A 7,680-nucleotide genomic window follows, 5' to 3' on the forward strand; every position below is an offset into this window, starting at 1 on the left:
GATACATCTGCTTCTAGTATTTTTAAAATTTTTTTTTATATGAGTTACTTAAAATGTTTTCATTCTCATGATTAGGAGGTTAGGTCCTTTGTGATCCTCTAATTGGAGCATCATTACCTGATAAATTGATCATCTCTTTCTCTAAACGTTTTGACTTGTATATTGGCAAATATAGTAACCATATTCAATTTCATTTGCATCCATTCAATATGATTAAATATATCTTAAGTTGTGTGCCTTGTTACAGACAGCTTGGACTCCATTTACCACATGTTACTTAGTAGGAGCAACAAACACTTATTTTTCAGTTAGGCTCATAGATCTTCTCTTGTGTTGCAAATTTGAGTTTCAACTAGTTGACTTGAAGAAAATTGAAACAACATTAATAGAACCTGCTGTTTTAAAATAAGGTAAGGGTATTTTTTTTCTGAGAGTTTCAACTATTAGTATTCCACAGCTCCATTCAAATGGAAAATAGTTAAAACAGGCAGATAGATTGACGTTAACTTGGGATCTTAATTTTAGGAAACTTAAACGCCTATCTTTGGAGCTTGCCAAACATGTGAACTACTCATATTGTTAGTGTAACTTCCCGATTTACGGTGAGAATGCAGTGCATAGTCAGTTTTAGTGTTAACTCCAACTAAGCACTCAGTGTGTTATTGCTTCGTTGATTACATGCTTCACGTCCAGTCTTCTCTCTTATTTGTGAAGTTCTTGATTGTATGTTGATTTAATGCATAAGCTAACTAAGAAAACTGTGAGTTAAACTCAGTCTGCCTCTTCCATTCCATTCACCAATTTTTGCATGATCTATGTTTATGCATTGGCTCATAATTTGTATAAAATCATGCTTTGGCATGTAATGTAGAGACACAATGAATTAATATATTTTCATTCTTGCAGCTCTATTTTTCTTCTCTGTTTTTTCTGCAAGTTTGTCTTCTTTTTCTAGCTAGGTCTGTATTATGCAATGCAAAAAATTTAACATGGTATCAGAGCCTGAGAGCTAGGAGGAAGGACAAATTATTTGCAGGCAGTTTTCTAAAGAATGGAAGCTGATGTAAACCTTTGTTCACGGGCCTTGCCTTCATCTTCTCCTTTATGACACATCGTTTCAGTGGACATGCCTTTCTACTATTAGTGCTAATGCTTCCCTTTTTTTTTTCAAGTTTGATTAGTTCACTATTGGCACCTGTATTTTTGAGTAGTGGCTTTTCTTCCCTGGTTGAGTAGTGTCATTGGGGTCACTCATGCAGATTCATGTGCCATGTGCATCTTCGAATGTCAAATGTTTTGCCTTTTTTTGCCATCTAATTATTGTTCGAGTAGTGTCATTTAAGGCACTCATGCAATTCTTGATCTTGATCATCATCTTGGCTTGTGAGGAGGTTCTTCATTCAGCACTTTCATTGTCATCATTCGACAGTTGTTCACACTTCTCAAAGGATATTCTTCTGCACTTCTTATAATTGCATCTTTGTAATTTTGAGGGAAGGTTTCTTCCCATTGGATTTTCCCTCTTTCCTCTTTCTTCTTTTTTATCTTTTCCTTTTCTCCTTAGTTGGAATTAAGGTGGGGTGTTAGTGTAACTTCCTGATTTACGCTGAGAATGCAATGCATAGTCAGTTTTAGTGTTAACTCCAACTAAGCACTCAGTGTGTTATTGCTCCGTTGATTACATGCTTCACGTCCAGTCTTTTCTCTTACTTGTGAAGTTCTTGATTGTATGTTGATTTAACACATAAGCTAACTAAGCAAACCGTGAGTTAAACTCAGTCTGCCTCTTCCATTCCATTCCAACAATTTTTGCATGATCTATGTTCATGCATTGGTTCATAATTTGTATAAAATCATGCTTTGGCAAGTAATTTAGAGACACAATGAATTAATATATTTTCATTCTTGTTACATTACTAAGCTTACAAACCTAAACTAATTTGGTACTGGCATTCTATGTATACCTATAAAGCTTGAGATGTGAATCATGTCCATTATCCTATAATAAGTGACACTTTTAGTTTTTTTAAAAAAATTTCTACTATCCGTGTATCTTCAAAATATTATTTGATTTTCTTGGAAAGCTTTTAGAGACAAACACAAACATACAAAAAGTATAGTAAATTATTGATCTCAAACCTTTCCTCTCAAAAATATATCGAGGAAAAAAAATAAGTATATCAAATCAAAGCTTGGATGGTAACGAAGCTTCTGCAATAATTACAATCACAACTAAAGAATACTTGTAATTTCTGATTTTTATAGGTGAAACACAATTAGCTTCACCACTTAGTGCCATTCTTGTTTATAGTCATTAATACAAATCCATAAATAGAGACAGTTATGATAACAATTAATAATAAAGAAAGCATGATTAGACAAAATGTAGTAAGGCAAGAAGAATAATGTGGACAAACTAAATGGAATAATTAATAGACCCAACATAAGAGAAATGGATAAGATACAAATTACCAATCAAGTATATTAAAAATCTCATACGTACGCCAAAACAAATATTGATCATAGAATTTAAGGCTAGTGGTTCCTTACTTGTTTGAGTCCTCCTCGAGAAGTAACTTCCATGTATAAAAGATGCATCCTTTGCCTCCAATAGTTGGAACCCTTCAAAGAGAAACATGCCAAATTTAAAATTGAATTATGAACCACTATTTCATTTCTGCAACTGTAATAGTTAGCCATTGTCATTGACTCTTTTATACCATATGATATTTGTTGAATACAAGGCATCTGTCCCTATCATAACTAGACGATTTACACACACCAATCCTTTCACTATACAATACTTTCTGTAAAGATATAAAACACTTTTGCACCTATATGCAGGCATTTATAAAACATACGCTAAGTGAGATAAATGTTGAAAAGTCTCCCACCTCGCAAGGGTGAATCTATATGTAAACATATGCAAAGTGAGGTAAATGTCGAAAAGTCTCCCACCTCGTCAGCAGGCACAAACCCTTGAAAAAACTAGTAGAATAAAGTTATAAACAAATGCTAATGGTGTTGATACTGATGTCAGTGCCATCAACTAAGGTTTTAATCTTGGGGAGTTTCCCACCTCAGTAGCAGGCACAAACCCTTGAAAAACTTAGACCCGTAAGATTGACCCTTTGCAAAAGGTTACAAAAGCAGACCTTAACAGGTGGTTGAGACTGCAAAACCATGCCATTGATAAATATTGCAATAAATTCCATCTTCATCAACAGAATTTGACTTAAAAAAAAAATCTAAATAAAAAAGGTGTAAGCATAAAAATAATGCTTTTTGATTGTCTCAATTTGTATGATAGCACCTAAATGATAACTTTTGTTTACACTCAATCTTAATTTTTTGTGTCATAATAAAGCTTCTTAATAAAAGAATAGAGAACATTACAATATCTGCACATGAAAACAAGAACCCTCACCAATTTTAATGAAATTACATCTGTCATGACTTCCAATAAATTCAGTTACTGTTTGATACTCTTTGCACTAATGATGTTCAATATCTTTAGCAAATTGAAGAAAATTTAGCCCCAAGATTAGAAAAGAATTATACAATCTCTAAGAGAGATGTGAGAACACAAGATATAGGCAACAGACAATGCAATCTGTTGTTATCTATCAGCTAAAATGGTGAGAAAAAAATGATAGTAAACAAATTTCATATATGTACTATTAATGATTCCTTGTACATTTGTGGACCTGCAGAATCAACATCGCATGGAGGGATCAGCTTTTGATACTTATCAGGCCTTAATTACATGTTTGTAAATTGAAAACCCTTAATTACATGTTTGTAAATTGAAAACCTCTACTAGCAACCACTTCAATATTGTTCATCTTCATGAAGCTTTAAGTTAGCACTATCACATCATGTCATAAGACCGAAAATCTATAATGTTAAGTTGGACCTTACCATTGTTGATTTAGAGAACCTTGCCTGATATATAAAAAAGAATTGCTAAGTACTAATGTGGACCTTACGCAATTTGACCTATATATACAGAGCAACTCTAATCTCCAAGTAGAAGGTGATAAAATTTGTCGTTTCACAAAACATATGAGAATGTATCACATTTCACCTAATAATAATGTCATGGATACTTATGCAAACAATAGGCCCACTCTTCTAAAAATATTAAAAGCCACAAACTTAAAGGCCTAAAAGAAGTTTATACTGTAACTACAACAATACACAAGATCATCACCATCACATTAGATAATTCAAACTTGAAAAAAAACATAGAACAATAATAATGAAGCAAGGCTTTGATAATGCATAAAACAAAGAAAATGCTAACATTGCCCAATTTGTGAAATTTGATTATATCATGGAAAGAAGAAGCTTACTTTTTGATGGTTTCATTAGGCATTGTTTGCTGATAGTAAGAATTTCTTAAGACTAGATCTCTAGTACCAAATTGCAATCCTAATAAAAATTTAAAATATCATTAGGTAATTTTACACATTTACATCTTGAAAGAAGTCATTTGAGAATTTTTTTAATTTTTTATTTATAATTTAAAATTCAATGAATCTTATATGATATGATTTTAAGGGGAGGGAAAAAATAATTTGTTTGGAAATTTTCTATTTTGAAAATTTTACGCCAATATGGTAGATTGGTTTAAGTAAACTGTAAGATTACCCAAAAATAAAAAGCATTTATGTTATGCTGCACCCAATTTACAGTTTACTTAGATTGGTTTAAACTGTAAGATTGGTTTAAAGACAACAATTAGGTCATGACAATAAGCAATTGATGTAAGATCCATTCAAAAATGATGAAAATTGGACAATTATGACTCACAATGATAAAGATTGAGGACAAAACCCTAATTCTGACATTGAAAAAGGTAGGATAGGATTGATCACAATCAAAAATTGCAATTCAAAGATGATGTTGACAAGACCTAATTGAAAATGCAAAAAAGTAATCCAAAGGGGAAGAAATGCAGAAAAATGACAGGATATTAACAAATGATAAAGATCAAGTGCATTGACATAAAAAAAAAAGTGTTAATAAGATCAAGTGCATTGGCATAGCTGTCTGTATGTTAATATACAGAAGCAACGCACACCAATATCCGAAATAAGATAACAGCTATTTAGGATAGGTCAATAAAATAATAAAATAACTGCGTAATGAAAACCCGCAAATTCCTCCGTTTTTACCATCCTGAGATGGCATTGGGACAAATGCTACCGAACACTAACTCCGATTGGAGATCAGCAAAATATACGTTCTAAAAATCTCTCCATTTTGTCCCATGAAGATTCGTGCTTAGTCATGGATAATACTCTACAGATTGTTCAAATTCAAATTCTCAAGAGAGTCAAATTTGATTGAAAATAATGCATGGCTACAAAAAAAAAAAAATAACAGCCGAAGTTTGGGGAATAGCTCTAAATTTTCTCACATTGCAAGTTTTAATTCTATTTAAGTACAAGGATTTGTTAACAAGTTACAAACCTCACAGCGATGATGGCTTCCAGGAGAGAAACTGATAATTCAAGGTTCATCCATGGCACTAAAAGAATGAGAATGAGCTGGAATAGGATTAGCAGTGAAGAAAATGAGTCTCATACCAATTGGCTCACGCATTGAGGATGGATCAATCGAAGATACACATGGCAAGGGTAAAGTGAGGAGTGAAGAAGAAAGTTGATGCTGGAGCAAAAGGATATTCAATGAGGAGTGGAGATGTAGTCGCTCGTAATGGATTAGAGAGCTGGAGATGAAGATCTTTATAGCTGTAAGAGAAATGGAAGCCTTCGAGTCATCAATGGATTGACTATGCAATTCTATTGTTTGAAGATGCGAGACTGACCAAAAAACTGCAATATTTCGTTTTACATGGAAAGATAGCATGATGATGTGGGTGTGCACCTCAAGTTTGATTCAAAGGAAAGGACTTACTAGGTAATTGTTATAATTGGATGTCTTTATCTTCTCAAAGAGATACATTGGTTTTTTTGATTTATAGATCTGGCAAACACTTGGCTCAAAGAGTAAATGGAAGTATGACAATTAACTATTTTCCAAGCATTTTTATGCAGAAACAAAACTTCTGTTTTTCTAAAAACGGAACAGATTTGGGTACGTATGATATGAATGGATATTGCAATAGCAAGTTTCTTTGTACTTTGGGGATGCACTTTTTCTTGGGAATCATTATGCATAAGGGAAGAATGATGATGCTTTATAAAAGAAAACCAATGGATCTCCCACCATACACAGATGTTTTGAATTTTTACGAATTTGATGAGCTTGGCTTGCCCTAGAGATCTGAATTTATACGCAAAACGCTGAGATCTATGTGCTGATCCTTCAATAAAGAGTTCTAAAAAAGAGTTCAAGATTCAAAATATTAATTTGTGGTTATATTAGACACGGTCTTCCAAAATGACTGTATTTGTTCAGATAAGAACCCATTTAGATTTTCTTCCTGAATTTTAAGTTTATATTTCCTTGCCGAATTTTCAGGTCCATCGATTGTATTGTCCCTTAATTTTTAGCCGATACAATTGCCCCGTATTTAGATCTCTACTACAAGCCAAGCTCATCAAACTTGTAAAATTGCATGTGTATATGGCAGAGTTCCATTGATTCATTTTTACAAACCATTATCATTCTGTTGTTCTTGTACATAATAATTCCCAAGGTCCTTCAAATATAAAGAAACCTAATATTGCCATCTCCAAAATATAAGGAAACTTAATATTGCCATCCCCAAAATATAAAGAAACCTAATATTGCCATCTCCATTCATATCATACATACCCACTCATCATACATACCCACTCAGCTTCATCTTCAGAAAAAAGTGATCGTCCTTAATTTTCCATCTCTGTTATGCAGATCTATAAATTAAAACAACTAATTTATTTCTTTTCAGAAAATAAGTATTTGCAATTATAACAATTGTCTGATAGGTCATTTCCTCTAGATCAAACTTGATATGCACATCCACAACATTATGATATCTTTTCTTCAGTATATTTTATCAAGTTCTACAAAATAAAGAATATATCTTTTATATCATTACAATGTAAAAAGGTTATTATCTTACTTTATGTGCACTTTCTGATTTGAGAGGTTAACAAAAGATTGCAAAAGATGAAGATGTTAATGGTTTGTATATCTGTTAATATTGATTTTTGTTTCAGTTCACATTGTTATAGCTTAATGAACATGCTAAAACCTTCTTTAATTATTAAGATAAAAATAATTCTTAAAAATTTCATAAATTATTTGAAGGGAGCAAATATATATCTTTTTCTTCAGTCAATTTTTTTTTTTTACCATTGTACGAATGTCATCATTTATGTAAATTTTAATTATTTTTCATATCTCATAAATGATATATGAAAAATGATTTTTCATAGAGACAACTTTTTAGAATTTAAAAAATATGACTAAACAAACATGTAAAATTTATATATTTGAATATTTTTTATATTGTGATCTTCAAATAAACCTATTAAATCATTCACGAAAATAATACTATTATTTTTTTAAAATTAATATTAATTATTTTATGCAATTTTATTATTTAATAATTACTTATTATAGTTCATCATTTTTTTTCTTTTAAACATAAAAACATTGATACATAAAACATTCAATCAAAAGAGTTGAAAATAAATTACATATAATTTAATTTAATTAACA

This window comes from Cryptomeria japonica, chromosome 3 (genome assembly GCF_030272615.1).
Source record: "Cryptomeria japonica chromosome 3, Sugi_1.0, whole genome shotgun sequence".
NCBI classification, from domain to species: domain Eukaryota; kingdom Viridiplantae; phylum Streptophyta; class Pinopsida; order Cupressales; family Cupressaceae; genus Cryptomeria; species Cryptomeria japonica.